The sequence below is a fragment of the Oxyura jamaicensis genome, chromosome 1 (genome assembly GCF_011077185.1).
Source record: "Oxyura jamaicensis isolate SHBP4307 breed ruddy duck chromosome 1, BPBGC_Ojam_1.0, whole genome shotgun sequence".
Classification (NCBI taxonomy): domain Eukaryota; kingdom Metazoa; phylum Chordata; class Aves; order Anseriformes; family Anatidae; genus Oxyura; species Oxyura jamaicensis.
This window is the reverse complement of record NC_048893.1, coordinates 57,073,473-57,081,132: the sequence shown is the minus strand read 5'-3', so window position 1 is coordinate 57,081,132 and position 7,660 is coordinate 57,073,473. Positions and strand designations below refer to the sequence as shown.

Here is a 7,660-nt window from a genome sequence, read left to right as displayed (position 1 = left end):
AGAAGACTTTTTCAGCGTGTCCCAAATGGTAAGTAGTGCTGGGAGAGTTACTTCTGTGTCTGGCAGAATTATAAAATGCTGCTAGCCACACATGAAAGTCATAAAAATATTTCCAAGTGGTTCTTAAAATAGATATGCTGGGCGTGCGCCATTTTAGGAGGTACACGACCACCAGTTCCTTGGGTTTGTTGGTACCCTCTTGTAATCCTTTCCTTCTCGCCTGTAAATGACTTTTGCCAGCATGAGAAACACTCTGTAGCCAGTAACATAGGCTCAGGCGAGGATCTCAGTGAAGTAGCAATGTTATTTGTGATGGCAGTGGCGGGCGTCCCACAAGCAGGAGCGCGCCTCCTAGTCACGCCGTACGGTTTATAGACTTTATTTCTCGACGGCCGGGACCCTCCCCAGTTTCCCCATTGACTGGGTAATCCAGGTTCACAACCTATCCGATGCTTCACAGATGATGTGTGTCCTTCAGTGGCCAGCCTGTTAATTTTCAAATTTCTTTTGACTTTTTTAGACTTTTGTACTGTTTGAGGTGGTAATGCTTCTTCACTTACCTGAGGACACCGTGATTTTTGCCTAATTGCCCTGAGGAGTTTGTCTGCATTTAACAAGGTCGTCTGCTAAGCTTTCTTATCACTGCAAGCAGATCTCAATATCACATTCCTTACCTTTAAACAATGTAACTCTGTGCAAAAACCTTCTTATTCCCACACCAGGAACTCCAACTCTCTTGCAGGGTGGTTCTCCTTTAACAAAAAACGTGTAGGTGCGAGTAGCGGCTCATAACTTCAAGTGGCACTAAGTACCCCAAATGTTTGTTTCTAGCAGTGATTTTGTAATTATTTCTTTATTATATTTTGCATGGAGGGAGGAGACTTTTGAAATAGTTACAGCAGCACTTTATCACGGAGCAGGCTTCCCAGGCAGCAGGTGAGTGCCTGCAGCTTTTGTATTGCTTCCTATGGAAGGGTGCCACAGGGGAAGTCCCAGCCCGATGAGCGCACTGCTTGCTCGAACAGCCGAGGAAACGTGACTGCCATTTATCTACCTGCTGCTAGTGATCTGTCACAGTTCTGTGCAAGTCAGCTGTCCTCATTCAGCTTGATTCCTCTACGTTTATTAAATAGCTTCTCTTCAGCAGTATGTTGGGGGATTTATTTCAGTCGTGGCTGTGCAAGTTTTCAGCGGGTAGCTGGACGTATATTTCATTTCCAATCAGCTAACTTTTTAGTAAGATGGATCTGTATCAGAACCTGGTAAAGCCCCTTCTAATTCTAGCCCCGTGCCAGATCTACTGGGTTTTATTTTAATTTTATTCTGATCTGGAAAGTTGTTTATATTAAATAACAACAATAATAATTGATTTCTTCTGGACGGTAATGTTACTTTTCATGGTCCTGCAGATTTTTTATTCTGCATGTAAAGCCTCGCGTGCTCATCCATCTTGGAACGCTGTCAGTGAGAGATGTAATAGAAGAACTGCAGTTTATCAGCGACTTGGGCTTTGCCTTGTTACTGCAGACTTCAGTCAAGAAATGTAGATTTTTATACAGACTAAATAGTACTACTGGATAACAGCATTAATGAACACTATTAACACCCTTAGTTGATAGAATTAACAAATGCTGCCCTGTCTTTAGAATCTGTATTCACTTTCTATTAAGGAATGGACTCTAGATACCAAACAAGGTAAAGCACACAAGGTAACAAATATGGAGCATTATCCCCAGTCAGAAGGTTCATACAGAAAAAAGAACAGACAGCTGTTAAAGGCAAAGGATGCTTCACTGGCACGGCCACGCAGATCCATGGCCAGTAGCCTGATCTCAGTCATTAGCAAATTTTCTTAGTAACTAATATCCCTAAGGGCTCTGTAAGAATGGGACTTGCAATATCTGCTGCTTGAGTTGATGCGCCTTCTTCCAATTTAAGGAACTCTAAGTAGAGACTTGAAGCTCAAGTGAAACTAAATGGAAAATAAGCCACTGCAGGCCTTAGGAGGATTTTCCTGAAAGCCACTGGTAGCAATGCTAACTTGGCATATGAGCTGGTTGATAGAGGTTAACACTTAAAATACGGCTACTGGCAGACTACGGGGGAGCAGAAAGCCAACAAAGCCAAAAGCATGAGAGCCAACAGTGTAGAGCATCAGCATGGGAAACAGTGGTCTCCCAAAGCCAGGGCTCTCTGCAAAGTGAAGAGCAGTGGGTTAGCTGGAGGCCTGGCTCCAACAGCAACTCATAATCGCTCAGAAGGAGCTAATTCTTCTTAAAAGTTCCCTTATAGACCGTCTCTTGCTAGTCCTCCTGTCCACTTACTCTCTGTCTTCAGTTGGAGCCTGCTCCCCCCGAGCACTGGGAAAGTGGCCTTGCCACCTTTGGTGAGGTTTTGGATTTGGGGGGGCAGTGAGGGTCATCGCCTGAAAGACAGAGCTCTAATCTGGGCTTTGAAGCCTCTCGCCTTTGGCAAGTTACGAGGATAAAGCTGTAGGAGCTGAAGCTGAAGCAACATGAGAGCCTTCAAGCCAGACAAAAAAGAATTGCCAAATATCATCAATATGTCTTTTTCTGGCAGGTACAGAGCTTGATCTCAGTGCACCCACTCAAGAGAAATACTTTGGACCAGATCAAAAAACACAGGCACCTAGCAGAGAACTTCAAAGGATATTTTATATACATATATGTCATATATATATATATAACATTTCTCATGGTGCCTGCTGGACACCCCAGCCTGCAGCCCCTGGGGCCTCGTTGTGGCTGTTGCTCTGTTTTTCACCAGCAACCCCCCCCCCCCCCCCCCCCCTGGTGTGCTCTGCTGTGCCTGCTGGCCTGGCATCTCCCTCAGCCCAAGGCTGCTCTGAAAGCAAGAAGTGAGCTGGAGCAGTCGGTTTCAGGCTGATTTTGTGCACATGGTGTCAAGCCACCTAGCACAGCCTGGCAGCTTTGAGCTGAAAAAAAAAAAAAAAAAAAAAAGGAAAAAAAAACATTTTAGTATCTTCATTTGTAAGATGTGGCTGCTGCTGCTGGTTTTGAATAGAGCAAGGGCTGACCCAGCCTCTGGTGCAGCACTCCCTGGGCCCCTGGTCTCAGCATTCCCGCCCCAAAAGGATGGAGCCTGCTAGCCTGTGGCACAAACACTTTCCAGCTGGCTCGAGGTGAGACTTCTGGCTCCCTTCCCTTCTCCCCCAGCACTGAGCTTTTCCTACCGCCTGGCTCCAGGTGGCTTTCTGCTCACCAGATTGTTTTTCCCGGCGTCTTATGTTACACGAAGCGCTCAGGCGTCTGGCTGGGTTTGGGTTTCGTGGCCAGGGCTGAGGAGTCGGACGCCCAGGGACAAACCTGCGCATCCCGGAGTCCTTCTGTCGGCACTGTGCTCTTCATTGACGGGACCCAAGCTCTGATGCGGTCAGCTGCGAGCCTTCTAGGGGTGAGTACCAAGCCAGGAAATGCTGCAATTTGTTAGCCAGAACCAAACCCTTTCAGGCAGAGCTGTCCTCAAGTCAGCTGTTGTCTCTAATTCTGTAGGGGCTGGGCCACATTCAGTCTCAGGCACACCCAAGTTCAATTTCTGGCCTGAAGGACACTGTTCTCCCCAGCAGATTTAACCCCCCCAGCAGCTTTCTTTCATACAAAGGCAAATCAGGTGTCTCATTGTGTCTGATAAATGGATCCTCCTGCCCAGCCTGCTGCAATAAGATATTCCAGGAAATGACCCTGGCAGGGTGCCTGGAGGGTTTCCTAAACCAGGGTAGCTGCCTCTGCAGCCAGAGCTGGAGACTGCAATTTAATAAGCTCGGTGCAGCTGGCACCAATTTGGAAACTATTGTGCGTACAAGCAAACCGCACTCAGTCCCAAGGGTATTTGGCCTTGGATGTGAGCGCAAGTGGAATTTGCACGGAGTTTCTACAGAGCCTTCCATTAAATTTTTACATGCAGAGGGTCAGCTGTGGCATGCAGTCCACCATCGTGCCGATTTCACAAATCAATAGGTAAACAGATCAATCTTCAGTTGCTTAACTTTTTTTTTTTTCTCCAACATTTTAAAGGGTGAAAGGCAGTGATTATGCCAGAACCACATCTCATATTTTCGAAGAGGAGATATGGATCCATGCTTTTAACTGGGTATGTTGTAACTCTACCGCAGCCAAAAGGTGTCCTCCCACCACTGCTCTTGTTCTTTTCAAACCTTTTTGAAACTGGAATACGTCTGCATTATCAATATTTAACTTCTGCCCCTGGAGGCCTTGGACTCTATAAAAGGTAGTTCCCTACATCATTATTCCTCCTAGAATCTGCATATAGGATTTTGATTTACAAACGTTAAGAAAATTCACTTACATTTAACGGAAAAACTTCCTTTCCTTTATTCAGTGCAAATTAAAATTGAAAAAAGTTCAGCTCGCACAATTTGGGAACGCAGTGATTTACAAGCACATTATCTTCTCTCTGTAAATATAGTTGAAGCAGAAAGTCTGCATGACTTAACTGGAACATTAATCACATCCAAAGCTCTACAAAATGAAGAATGTTACAGCTATAAGCAAGCCTGCTGCCAGCTTTTATCATGACAGCGAGGTGGCGGGGAAAATAGTAGCCCTCAGCTCTCCACTGTGCTCTCTGCACCTCCTGGGGATGTGCCGTGGCCCATATGCTTCCCCTTCTGCTGAAGGCGAGAGAGAAAATCATTTTCCATCCTTCTGCACCTATGCATGCTGATAGCATGTTAGTGGGCATCGTTGTGAAACTCTGCAGTGGGAATCAGCTACTTATCTGACTTGATTCACCCTATTTAGGGGGCTCTTCAAGGAAGACAGCAACTTAAAACATAGCCCACAAAATTAATACTGATTTTTGGCTACAGGCAGGTAAGCGTGGGTCAGTCGATATTTAGGATGTGCTGCCTCATGCCACAACTCCCTAATGACAACATCCAGACATATCTCAGTATGCAGCAGAGACCAGAGCCAAGGAATAGATACTACAATAAAGATGCATACCTACATCAGCATGACTGGTAAAGGCAGAGCCTCAGATCCCATTAAACCTGTGGGAACAAAAATGTTGTTTTTGCACAGAGTTACACTGTTTAGAGGGAAGGAATGTGGTATTGAGATCTGCTTGCAGTGATAAGAAAGCTTAACAATGCAGACAAACAGACTCCTCAGGGCAATTAGGCAAAAATCACGGTGTCAAGTCAGATAAGTGAAGAAGCATTACCACCTCAAACAGTAAAAAAGTCAAATTTGAAAATTAACAGGCTGGCCACTGAAGGCCACATACCGTCTGTGAAGCATCGGATAGGTTGTGAACCTGGATTACCCAGTCAATGGGGAAACTGGGGAGGGTCCTGGCCGTCGAGAAATAAAGTCTATAAGCCGTACGGCGTGACTAGGAGGCGCGCTCCTGCTTGTGGGACGCCCGCCACTGCCATCACGAATAACATTGCTACTTCACTGAGATCCTCCCCTGAGCCTATGTTATTGGCTACAGTGTTTCTCACAAAACTATAATGAGAAAGACTTTTCTTATGACTGCATTTTGATTAGAGATAGTGCTTATGTGCTTTTAAAAACCACCCTGAACACTGGACAAAGGAAGATTACAAGGATCAGGCACACAGAAATCCATTAAGCTAAGGTAGTAAGATGTGCCCCGTGGAGAGGTACCTAAAAAGTAACCCCTTGAAAAAAGGTCTGAGCATCAATGCTATTTTGAGTAACCTTTCTCCAAAGTTTTAGCATAAATTGCCACTGTCATCTTAATCTCAAGGTCAGTTCAGGGCTGTTCGTTCAAACAAAACATTCAGGGAACAACAACGGCAGTTTTGTAGAAGCAGATAGGATACAACAGGAATGGCCACGCTCATTTTTGATTTAAGCCACTTTTAAAGGATTAGTGTATTTAAAAACAGGAAGGTGGGAATGTGTTTTTTTTTAAACAAAATTAAGAACTCCACAGTGGCTGAGTGGTTGTGCTAACTAGTATAAAAGTAAGTTCCCTCGGTTATTTCCATGCCCGGGACGATATGTGCTTTATCAGCACTACAGTACCCTGCAAAATTTACTAGCTTGCCTCAGAAAGCAACCAAACAATGTATTGTACTATTACTTGTACGTGTTTTTTCAAGAAGCGGATAAAAAAGGGTCATGCAGTTTTGTCCGTCAGCCTTGGGGGGAGGCATGGGGTGGGAGTGAATATAGAAAAAGCAAAACAGACCACTGTCGGCTCCTTTGCACCTTTGATGGTACACAAACCACAAACTCAAGAACACACTTAGACCTAAACTCACAGAAGAGCAGGCAGATTGAGGAAAATATAGCTGCTATCAAGCAAATGAGACAGATGACCTTACCTCCCTTTGTGCACGTTCAGCTGCCAAACCTCTAGCTTCTCCTTAGCTGTAACCACAGCTTTCTCCGTTGCAGATTTGGGTGCAATTGAGAACAGGGTATGATGGCCTCAAACAAACAGAATACAAACAGAAGGGGCTCTTGTACTGATCGTGTTATTCAGTTGTATATTTAATGAAAAACTCCATTCGTTTAGTCATAGCTGCTGAAGAATGACAGACTGCCACAAAACCCAGAACATCTGCCCAGACTGCTACAGGATACGCTGGATCTCCTCCAGAGGCTCTGGCAGCATAATGCTGATTTGTAAGAAACACTGTTGAAATCCACGCATACAAAGAAGTTTTTAAGTAACAAAGAACTGGCTATTTCAGGCTTCTGGGGCGTCTGAGTTGAAGTTATTTTTCCATTATTAAACGATTTTGTGTTTTCTTTTTTTTTTTTTCCAAAGACAAAACCAACAGAATTATATGGCAATAGGTTAAAGGTGTGGTTTGTTTAAATTAATGGCAGGTATATGGAAAGATAATTATTACATTTCAGTCAACTGCAAACAAAAATATCAAAGGTTCCAAAATTTAGTCCAAATAAGATAATTACTAAAACCACCACCCCTATACTAACGGGCTAAGAAAGGGCATCTAACAAAATTACCCACCCAATTATTAAAGAACAGCCATGCTACTAAAACAGCTCACTAAATATACAGAACTACATTATCTAGAGTTTATTGCAAAACCAGAAAAGAGACAGCAAACTTGAAGTCTGTCTTTCATTTCAGATTTGTAACACATGTCCACGTTTCACTCGCTCACATACACACACACACACACGCAGCCTGTACACAGAAAGTTGCTAACACATTTGAGTTCCCACAGTCTCGCAAGAAACCTTAAAACATTTCAGTAAAAAGTTAAAATGAGGTCTTTTACCATAAGGACTATAAAACCCCCCACCCACCCCCCACTACCGTCAGATTTCTAAGTTCTGGATTCTAAAAAGCATACATAAAAAGGAAGTTATTTCAGTGGCACAAAGACTACCTTAAACGTAGCAAAGTACGTCTAAGGTGTTAATGCAACTGAAAGAAAAAAGAAAGACCTGCATCATACACAATCAGTGTATTAATTAACACTGTTTGTAAGCTCTAAATCTCTAGCTGGAGTAGAGCGTTGTTTGTTTCTGATTAACTTTTAATTCTCAAGTTACATAAAAAAAAAACAGTTGCAGCAATTCTTCTGAGCTGCTAGTTTCATGAGAAAAAGTCCCTTTCAAAATTTCAATAAATAGACTGACATCTA

General features: G+C 43.7%; 1 long non-coding RNA gene across 1 annotated transcript; it reads left to right on the top strand.

The window, feature by feature from the left end:
- Positions 1 to 2,973: 2,973 nt before the first annotated feature.
- On the top strand, positions 2,974 to 6,780 carry LOC118177127. The gene is made up of 3 exons (XR_004755680.1): positions 2,974 to 3,163; positions 3,318 to 3,435; positions 6,556 to 6,780. It is a non-coding gene; the product is annotated as an uncharacterized LOC118177127 (long non-coding RNA).
- Positions 6,781 to 7,660: the final 880 nt, after the last annotated feature.